The 10,624-nt window shown below is 40.3% G+C and overlaps 2 pseudogenes; one reads left to right on the forward strand and one right to left on the reverse strand.

Moving 5' to 3' along the window:
- The first annotated feature begins 1,853 nt into the window (after positions 1–1,853).
- Positions 1,854–2,685, forward strand: LOC102874501 (annotated as a pseudogene).
- Positions 2,686–6,177: 3,492 nt separating this feature from the next.
- On the reverse strand, positions 6,178–6,616 carry LOC102857584 (annotated as a pseudogene).
- Positions 6,617–10,624: the final 4,008 nt, after the last annotated feature.

Genomic DNA, 10,624 nt, shown 5'->3' on the forward strand with positions numbered 1-10,624 from the left:
ACAAAAACAAACACACAAAAAAACCACAATAACTCAGACGACTTGCACAGCCTTTCTTCTCACGACCTTCCTAGTCTGGTGGTTCTCAGCCAGAGGTGATTTTGAGTTTTCAAAAGATATTTGGCAATGTCTGGAGACATTTTGGGTTGCAAAATTTAGAGGGAGGAGTTACTGCCATCTGTGTGAAGTTAAGGAATGCTGTTAAATATTCCACAGAACAGCCACCCACAGCAAAGTATTATTAGGCTCAAATGCAAATAATTCTAAGGGTGAGAGCCCTGAGCAGTTTCATTTTGCATCACTTTCCTCCCAGTTCTCTGTTCCATCTTCTGAAGGCTTCTCTTAATCTCTTGTGGGTGCAACGCTCACTGTGGTCACAGAGCTTTTGTATATGCTGTTCTCTCTCCATGAAAAAGTATTGCCTCCTACTTTGTGAAGTTAAAGCCTCTTCATCTTTCTATCTCAGCTCAGTCGTCATTTCCTCACACAAGTCCCCTGACCACCTTATACCAAGTATATTTCTTTTGAAGTGCTTACTGAAATGACTGTCTTATATTATTTTGCTTGAGATACAATAATGAAGTAAATTTCCAGGTTTATTACATTCATAGTCCCTACGGAGTCTCTAGATCATGAGTACTACAAACATAATAAACCTAACAATTTGGTTCCATTATTGTATCTCCATGCTTAGTATTTAAAAAAAAAGGCAAAACAAGACAATTGCCTTCAGGATAATCTTGATTACTAGTAATCCCATGTGTATGATAAAGTAACATTCTTCTATGGGGTTGTCTTGGCTGCGATCCTTATGAGTAAGAAAGCTCTGGTTTCTTAGTCACTAGGCTGCTAAACCAAGAACGATGCCTCTCTGGTTGTTCTAATCCACCAGCTGCTCTGATGGAGGAAGATAGGCAATCTCTTCTGAGGCAATTTACCACTGTAGAAACCTGCTTGAGGGTTTCTGACTCAATAGCATTAAGTTTGAGTTTTTTAATCTTTATGGAAGCAGATCACCAGGTTTTTCTGCAATGGAACTCTTGAGTGGGTTCAAGCCACCATCCTTTCAGGTAGCATCCAAACACAAAAATGTATCAGAAAGTAGAGACTTTAAAAAAAAAAAAAGCAAGTAGAGACTTGGTGACAGAAATGAGGCAGGAGAGCAAATGACTGGAAATTTTACATTCAACGGCTTATTCATAGCATGCCTCTTTTAAGAAACACAAATGGTGACTTCACACATAGACCTCACCTGACGGTCTACGCAGGAATCAGATTGACTACATTTGTGAAAAGAATCACTGGAGAAGGTCAAAATCAGGAGTCAGAATAAGACCAGGTGCTGACTATGGAGCAGACCATCAATTACTCACATGCAGGTTCAAATTAAAGCTTAAGAAAATGAAAACAGATCCACAAGAAGCAAAATATGATCTTGAGTCTATTAGATCTGAATTTTTTAAAAATCATCTTAAGAACAGGTTTGAGGCATTAATCACCAATTAACAAAGACCAGAGGAGCCAGGGAATGAAATAAAGGATATATCATCTATGAAGAGAGCAAAAGATCATCATCACAAAGACAGAGAGAAAGAAAAAGGCAAAAAGGTGCCAGAAGAAACTATGAAATTAGAATCAGAGCATCAAGAAGCCAAAACAAAGGGAATAAATGCTGAAATAAAAGAGCTGAACAGATGATTCCAAAGGCAGCTCAAAAATTATGGTACATTCACACAATGGAATACTATGCAGCACACAGGAGCAATGATTTTGACAATCACTATCTTGGGAGGGACTGGAGAACTAAGTGAACTAGCTCAGCCCCATAAGGACAAATATTGTATAATACCATTATGGTTGAAACAGAGAGACAACTAGTAAAACTTGTACAAGGATCCAAGGCGAGGAGGGTAGGAGCAGAGGGGTGAGGCTGGGCAGGCAGGGGGGTGGTAAACATAGAGTCGCACAATTTGATGGGTAGAGGAAGGAGGGGGTAAAGGAAATGGGAAAGATCTTGTATCAAAAACAATGTATATGAGCGTTGGAAGCAAACAAATATAAAATAAAAATTTTCCTTAAAAATAAAAACACAACAAAGGCAGCTCAAGAAGACGAAGCAAAAAGTATTATAACAAAATGTGCAAAGAAAAAACAAATGTGCAAAGAACTGGAGACAGAGACTGAAAAGGCAGTGACTTGCTTTACGTTTTTCAAGCTAAAGAATGGAAAAACAAATTCAAGCCTGGAGTTGCAATACTGAAAGATGCCACAGGCAAAGATCTTGAATGATGCAGGAAGCATTAAAAGAAGATAGAGGGATCAGCTCAAAGCAAACAACATGGGAGCGAGGATGTCCGCAAAGGACGCTCTCTCAGAGAAGCCGCGGTGCAGCGAGCCTGAAACTTTCTGCAGCCTCTGGAATTTTGCACTGACGAGGAAACTGAAGAGCGAATCTTTGGCACAGGCCCTCCAGACATGCTCCTTCGCCGAACTGAGCACAGCGGCACCCTTATCCGTCTAGAACGATGATTCTCGGCCTCGGGTCAGACTCATGTGATCATAGTAGGGCCAATCCCAGCCAGGTGATGGCTGCTGAAAATGGGCCAATGTTTAGAAAGCTTGGATTTTGAAATTTGGGCCCTAGATTTGGAAATGCTGCTGTGTGTGTGCAGAGGAACCCAATGACTGAAGACTACCTGTGTTCACTTCCTGTCCAACAGTCTCTTTCCCTAGACATGACATTATTTGGCAAAATAGGGGATCTCTCCTATCTTGGAGTTCTTAAACATCTAACCACCATGCTGTCTCATATAAATGTCTTCAGTGTAATATAATGTTCCACCCTGTAAAATCCGTCAATAAAACAAGCTAACATTTAAAAAAAAGAAGATGGAGGGAATATAACAATATATTGTGTTACCAAAAAGAATTGGCTGACACTGAAAAATTTTGGCAAGTGCCAGGGGTAACAAACAAAGAAGTTCAAGCTTCACTGAAGACACCAACAAAAAAATAAGGCCCCGGGAGTAGATGGGATATTGATTGACATGTTTTGACTAACAGATGGAAACCCTGGATATGCTCACCACTTTATGCTAGGAAATTTGGAGGACTGCTTTCTGGCCAACTGACTGGAAGAGATTCATGTTTGGTTTTATTCTTAAGAAAGGTAATCCAATAGAATGTGGAAATTATTGAACTCATGTAAGCAAAATATTGCTGAAGATCATCCAAAACCAGCTGAAAAAACTGGGAACTGAAAAGTCAGGGAACTGCCAGAAGTTCAAGTTGAGTTTAGAGGAGGCCATAGCATCAAGAATATCATTGCTGCTGTAAGATGGATATTGGCTGAAAGCAGAGAATATCAGAAGAATATCTATCTTTCATTGACTATGCAAAGGCATTTGACTATATGGATCATATTAAGTTGTGGCTGACACTGAGAAGAATGGGAACCCGAGAATGCTTAATGGTGCCATATTAAAGATAGACCTATTGGGAAGGAAGAAAATGTGCAACAATAAATGAATTTATAAATAATAACTATAAATAAAATACAAAAAGGAAATATATATCTAGATCAAGAAGCTGTTGTCTAAAGAGAAGAGGGGAACACTGTTTAAAATCAGGAAGAGTATGCATCGGGGTGTATCCCTTCTCCACACATATACAATCCATATTCTGGGGAAATAATTTGGGTAGCTGGGCTCTGAATGTGGCATGAGGATCTGAGGAAGACTCATCTACAACCTGTATTATGCACATGACACAACCTTGCTTGCTGAAAAGTGATGAAGAAACAAAACACTTGTTTCACAAGGTCCAAGACTATAGTCTTCAATATGGATTGCATTTTAACATCAAGAAAATAAAAGTCCTTACCACTGGACAAAAGGGCAATATTAAGATAGATGGAGAAAGGACTGAAACTGTCAATGATTTTATGTTACTTGGATCCACATTCAACACCCTTGGTACCAGCAATGAGGAGATAAGTAGACGTATTGCTTTGTACAAATCCACTGTCAGGAAACTCTCCAAAATACTGAAGACAGATGATTTCAGTTTGAAGACTAAAGTGTGTCTGATTCAGGCCATCATCTTTTCTATTACTTGTTATGCATCTGAGAGCAGGACAATGAATTAAGGATGCGAGAAGAAGAATTGTGCTTTTGAGTTGAGGTGTTGGAGAAGAGTACTGAATATCCACAGACTGCCAAAAGAATAAGCAGATATGTTTCAGAAAAGGTTCAAACTGGAGTATTCTTTAGAATCAAGGATGACAAAGATTCATCTGGAATACTTTGGACTTGCTGCTAGGAGGGCCTATTCCTTGGAAAGGGATATCATGCTTGAAATGGTAAAGGGTCCGCAAAAGAAAGGAAGATGAGTAATGAGATGGATTGACACAGTGACTGTAACAATGGGCCCAAGTGTATCAGAGATGATGAGATGGTACAGGTGAGGACAGGATTCAGAACTATTGTTCATATTGTTGCTATAAGTTGTACTTGACTCAATGGCACCTAGCAACAGACCAGAAAGGTTTTGTTCTCATAGCACCTGACTTCACTAAGACTGCATTATTGTGGGGAGAGGGTACGTGTATGAGAATTTCTGGGCAAAAAGTGGTTCTTAAAGGGCACCTCCCCTTTATTTATGTACAAAGCACAGATATACGTTCTACACAGAAATAAATATGTAGCATCTCTCTGTTAACAACACTTCTAGTGGTGTTGTGTGCTGTTGAATCAAAACTGCAGGTTTCCAGAGGCAGTTAATCACACAAGATGAGATTGCCCATCCTTTAGCTGCAGGGCAGCTCATGAACTCGAACCACATGCCTTTGGGATAGCAGTATACTAGGCACCACGATAAATTTTATGTGCCACATGCAAAGCTATAATGCCTCATTATTTGATGAAATATTAGACTAGATGTTTCTGTGAAGCTATTTTGCTGATGTGATTAATATTCTTACTGAAATATTAGTGGTCTCTTAGTAAAGGAAAAGTGGATTGCCTCATCTCATGATAGTTTTATGGCGTAGTCTATGGGGAGCTAAGCTGTTAACCCAAAGACTATGAAGTCATCTCCTTGGGAGAAAGATGGGCAAGCTCCTCCTGATTTACAGCAGCAGAAATCCAACAAGGGTCAGTTAGGGGACAATTTTGACTCAATAGCATTGAGTTATGAGTTGTATGAGTTATAATCCCTTGAAAGCCTCAAAACCTGACATTTCTGAGAGGTGAAGGACTGTCTCAAGACCATATTACTCATATCTTGCTTGAATGTCCAGGCTACCTCTTGACCTACAGAATCAGGTCTTGTCATTTCTGAATTTTATAAACCAGTTCCTTAAAAGAAATATCTTTATCATTGTACCTGTGTATCTTTTTCTATTGGTTCTGAGTAATATACCAGATAATTAGGGGAGAAAATGTCTAAAAAAGGCTTCTTGTTAGGGATGAGGGCAAAAAATTGTGGGGCGGTGGGTGGAAAGGTGAAGCAATATTGCCCTAGTACAATATCTTAAATAATCTGATTTACTTCATTGTTATTCATGAGTCATTTAAATAGCAGAACCATTGGTCCTAACCAAAGTTTGAACACGTGCACATCCATTCACTCTTAGTACATAAACACATGTTGTTGTATACTGTTGAGTCGGAACTAACTCATAGCTGACCCGCCAGTTGGTTTTTAGAGGCTGTAAATCACACAGAAGAAGAATATCCATCTTTCTCCTGTGGAGCAGCTGATAGATTAGAACTGCCTGCCTTTGGGTTGGCCTCATAACTCCTTACCACTGAGCCACCAGTGCTCCCTAATTCTTTGCATAGTAGTCAGTTATTAGGGGGAGGGGAAAGAAACCCATTGTTATCAAGTTGATTTTTACTTATAACAACCCTGTAGAACAGAGTAGAACTGCACATTTACAGAAGCAGTCTGCCTCATCTTTGTCCTGTGGAGAAGCTGATGAATTTGAATTGCCAATCTTTTGTTTAGCAGCTAATTTTTTTTAAACATTTTCAATTTTTATTCTTAAAAATAGGAATCAAAATTGCAAAGGCAGATTTATAATCACTTCTGAATGAGAGGGTCATTTTGGAACATCACAAGAACGCATACTCAGATGGAAATCTAGTTAAACTGCGGTTGCTCCTCAGGTTGCATTCACTCCTGCATTTTCTCAATTAGTTCTTCCTTGTATTTGCCTTTCTCTTTTCCAACTTGCCGAGACTTAGCTTTACGTTCAAGAATTTTTCTCCGATCTTTATCCAATTTCAGCCTGGTAATAACCACCTTGCTTGGGTGAATGCCCACATGCACTGTGGTACCATTAGCCTTCTCACGCTGCACTCTTTCGATGTAGATGACATACTTCTTTCTGTACACCTGGACTACCTTGCCAATCTGCTGACCTTTGTAATGTCCTCGCACCACCTGCACCTCGTCATCCTTGCGGATGGGCATGGAGCGCACGTTGTACTTCTGCCGCAGCTCTTTGGACAGAGGGGAGGACAAGAGCCTCCCTGCGCACATGCGAAGGGGCATTGAAGTGGCGTTTTCGGTTCTTGCTGCGGTCCGAGGTAACGAAAGGGTTGAACTTCATGGTGGCAGGCGTCCGACAGCGTCAGGCTCTCCAAGCACCAGCAGCTAAATTTTTTGACCCCTGCACAAACAGGGCTTCTTCGTTGTTGGATCTCTCTCACTCTTTTTGCCTTCAAGTCAGAACAAGCTCATAGCTGGCCCTCCATTGGGTTTTCAAGGCTGTAAATCACATGGTAGGAGACTGCCCATCTTTTCCCCAAGGAACCACTGGGAGATTTGAACCATCAGAGAGGAACAGCCCTAAAGACCTACCTATGGACTAGGCCATCAGAGCCCCCTACAGGTATAGAATCTATCTATAACTGTTAACCCTTTTAAGGCAAAATTATTTTTTTGCTTTGATATTTTTGTTGAAATGAAGTGTTTTTAGTATCAGAAAACATTTTTAATTTTTTTAAAAAACATTTAAGTAATTAGTATGGATTTTGACACAGTTAGTGAGACACATATGTACTGTGCGGTCTCTGGTGTTGGGCTGAGTGGAATGAGATCCATTTCCTCAGTTTGACGTAGTTACATAGTTTCCCTCCAGATGGCAGCATGCACTAAAATGGGATAACACATTCCCACTAAGCCCTGGATGTGGAAAATGTATATGGGCACTATATGCCCTATGGGTCACAAAAGGGCTAAGTAATCATTATATCTTGGTTCTCCGTAGACCTGTAGACTGGTTCACATAAGTAACATTGTCCATTTTTAACTGCAGAAACACCAAACAGAGCAGTTTATTATCCACTTAGATAGTTAATTGTATCAGAAAGGGTCCATTCAGGGCTGGGCTTCTATCAGTAGCTTTTTTTGGGTACATACTTAGTTCTCTGAATGGATTCTTTTAAGAAATTACTCATCCAATTCCAGGTTCTTAAGCATTCAATCAGAAAGTTAGGAAGCCTCTAAGAAGGGAATGTGTGAGTGTTTCTAAAAGATTGCAGCGGATCATAACATTCTGTCAGAGAATGGGTCAGGCTTAAGCATTACTCTTTTTTATTTTTATTTTTTTTAATCTCACTGCTGATGCATCTACATTGTCTATTCTCCCCTTGGATTTTCAAGGTTGGAGATGGCAGAGGAGGGAACTGCTCTTCTTTCGCCAGCAGAGTTGCAGGTCGATTCTAAGTGTCAGAAAAACACTGCCTCAGGGTTATCTGTGCAACTCCCTATGGCCTACACCACCACCACAGCTCTTCATTGCTCTCAAGATTGTTGGTGAGGTATTTTGTTGTCATTTTGCTTTGCTTTTTACTGTTATTACAGCATAAAACATTTTCTTTACCTAGGACCTGCCTGTAGTTAGAGCTAAAAAGTGAAATTATTGTTACTTATAAAATGATAGACACCAGCAGAAAACAGAAAAGATGTTGAGAAATTTACCTATCATGTAAAAAAAAAAAATCACAGTTTGCTTAGATTTCTAAGCTTGTTGGCCTCTGTTGGCATTTAGTTCCTTTTACCCGTTAGATAAAATAAAATTTTCTTTAAAGAAAAATGGACAATTTAAGGTTGCCTACTTGATTGTAAAGACCCTTTCTAATAGTCTAGTACAGAAGGCTTTTATGAGTTTAAACTTATGGCTTCTAAAATAAGTTCTAGAGCTGATTTAAAAAACAGTGGCAGTGTTAAGATGCTGACTGCAGTACCACTGATGGTCTTTTTCTGTCCTTCTCTCCAGCCTCTGCCCCTTTGCACAAGTTCTTCCCATAGATGTAGACAACACTTCTTACTATGCACTGAACCTTGCTTTTACTCCACCCTCAGTTCCTGTCTTTGAAATGAGCACTTTCGCCCACAGGAAACACGCTTTGAAAACTAGATGACCGAATGAACTCATGGAAGGTTACAGCTCAGTCACTATAATGTTTCACTGTGTCCTTTTCATTTCTTCTGTGGCTATGTCAAAGATCTTTAGTCTGAAGTTTCTGTGGTCTAGAGAGTTGATTCATCAATGTTATGCTTGGAGGAATGGCAGGAAGGGGAGGGCAATAATTACCTTTTCGGGTTAGGAATAATCTCATTTTTGGAATGACTAGTATATTTTTAAGTCTACAAATTAACTGATGCCAAAATAACTATTTGCTGAATTGAATAACTATAACAAAATGGGCTGCCCTTCATTCATTCTTTTTACCCTATTGGCTTCTGTCATTATTTGTTAATAATAGTTTTAGATCCTTTGGCAATTTAGACAGTTCTTCTCTGACTTGCTCTAAATCATCTTTAAATTAATTTCAGGTAATAATTGTTCAGCCTAGAAATTCCATCACAATTTTTTGGGTAAATGACTCAAGCCATTGGCTACAATATTTTTTCATTTTACATTTCAAAGAATATTCAAATATTTTTCTCTCAGTCTACATAACAATATTATCACAGTTAATTGTTCTGCGTTTGAATAGTATGATTGTTGTTGTTATGTGCTGTTGAGTTGCTTGCGACTCATAGCGACCCTATGTACAACAGCCCTAAACTCTGCTCTGTCTTGTGCCCATTACACTGTCTCTGACACACCCATCCCAATAACCCCAGTCGCTGAGTCAATCCACCTCATAAGGGGCCTTCCCCTCCTGTGCTGTCCCTCCACCCTACCAAGCATGATGTCCCTCTCCAAGGACCTGTTCCTCCTTACAACATGTCCAAAGTATGTTAGACGGAGCCTCAGAATCCTTGCCTCCAAGGAGCAGCCCGGTTTGACTCTTTCCAGGATGAATCTGTTTGTTTTCCTAGCAGTCCATGGTACCCTCAATACTCTTCTCTAGCACCACAACTCAAAGGCATCAATTCTCCTTCTATCCTCCTTACTCACTGTCCAACTCTCTGATGCATAACAAGTGATAGCAAAGACCATGACCTGTATCAGATGCACCTTGGACTCCAAAGAGACACCATTGTTCTTCAGTACCCTGGAGAGATCCCTAACAGCAGACTTTCCCATGGCAATACGTCTTCTAATTTCCTGGCTGCTGGTGCCGAGAGTGTTGACTGTGGAACCAAGCAAACTGAAGCTGTGAACAATCTCAATCTCTTCACCATCTAGCCTGATGCTGCCAGTTGGCCCAGAGGTGAGAATCATTGTCTTCTTGACATTGAGCCTCAATCCATATTTGATGCTGCAGTTCTTGACCCTCTGCAGCAAACACTTCAGGTCCTCCTCAGTTTCAGCAAGCAGGGTTGTATCATCTGCATATCGCAGATTGTTGATACATCTTCCACCAATCTTGACCCCATATTTCTCCTTATAGAGCCCAGCCTCCCAGATAATCTGCTCTGCATACAGGTTGAAAAGGTATGGAGATAGGACACATCCCTGGCGTACGCCCTTCCCAATTTTGAACCACTTCCACGTACATTACACAATCATCCCATTTTGGGCAGAACCTTTCTTCTGTGCAAAAAGCATTTATTTAAAAACCATGCTATGTAAAGTGCAAGTGTGTATATACAACCAATTATCTATAATCCCTTTTCCATCTGAACATTTAGTTGTTATTATGCCATAAGGTTGACTAAAACTTAGAGCAACCCCAAGAACAACAGGTCTGAACCTTGCCCTATCCTGCCCCATCTTTACCATCTCTGCCATCCTCAGGCCCAATGTTGCAGTCATTGTATCAATCCTTCCATTTGATGCTGTTGTTATTGTTATGTGCCATCGAGTCACCTGCGACTCATGGCGACCCTATGCACAGTAGCTCTGAGCCTTATTTTCTTCTGACCCAATCTCACTGTCTCTTACACATCTAACCACATTACCCCAGTTACTGGGTCAATCCATTTCATCCAGGGTCTTCCTTTAGTGTGCTATCCCTATACCCTTCCAAGCATATGTCCTTCTCTAGGTTCTGGTCCCTCCTGCCACATGCCCAAAATATGAGATGTGAGTATCCTTGTCTCCAATGAGCAACTTGGTTTCATCCCCTCCAGGAGAGACCTGTTTGTCCTCTTGGCAGACTATGGTATGCTCAATACTTTTCTCCAGCACCACAACTGAAAGATATAGTCTTCCTCTTTT

The sequence above is a fragment of the Elephantulus edwardii genome, unplaced genomic scaffold, assembly GCF_000299155.1.
Source record: "Elephantulus edwardii isolate Elephantulus edwardi_28Jun2011 unplaced genomic scaffold, EleEdw1.0 scaffold00013, whole genome shotgun sequence".
Lineage (NCBI taxonomy): Eukaryota > Metazoa > Chordata > Mammalia > Macroscelidea > Macroscelididae > Elephantulus > Elephantulus edwardii.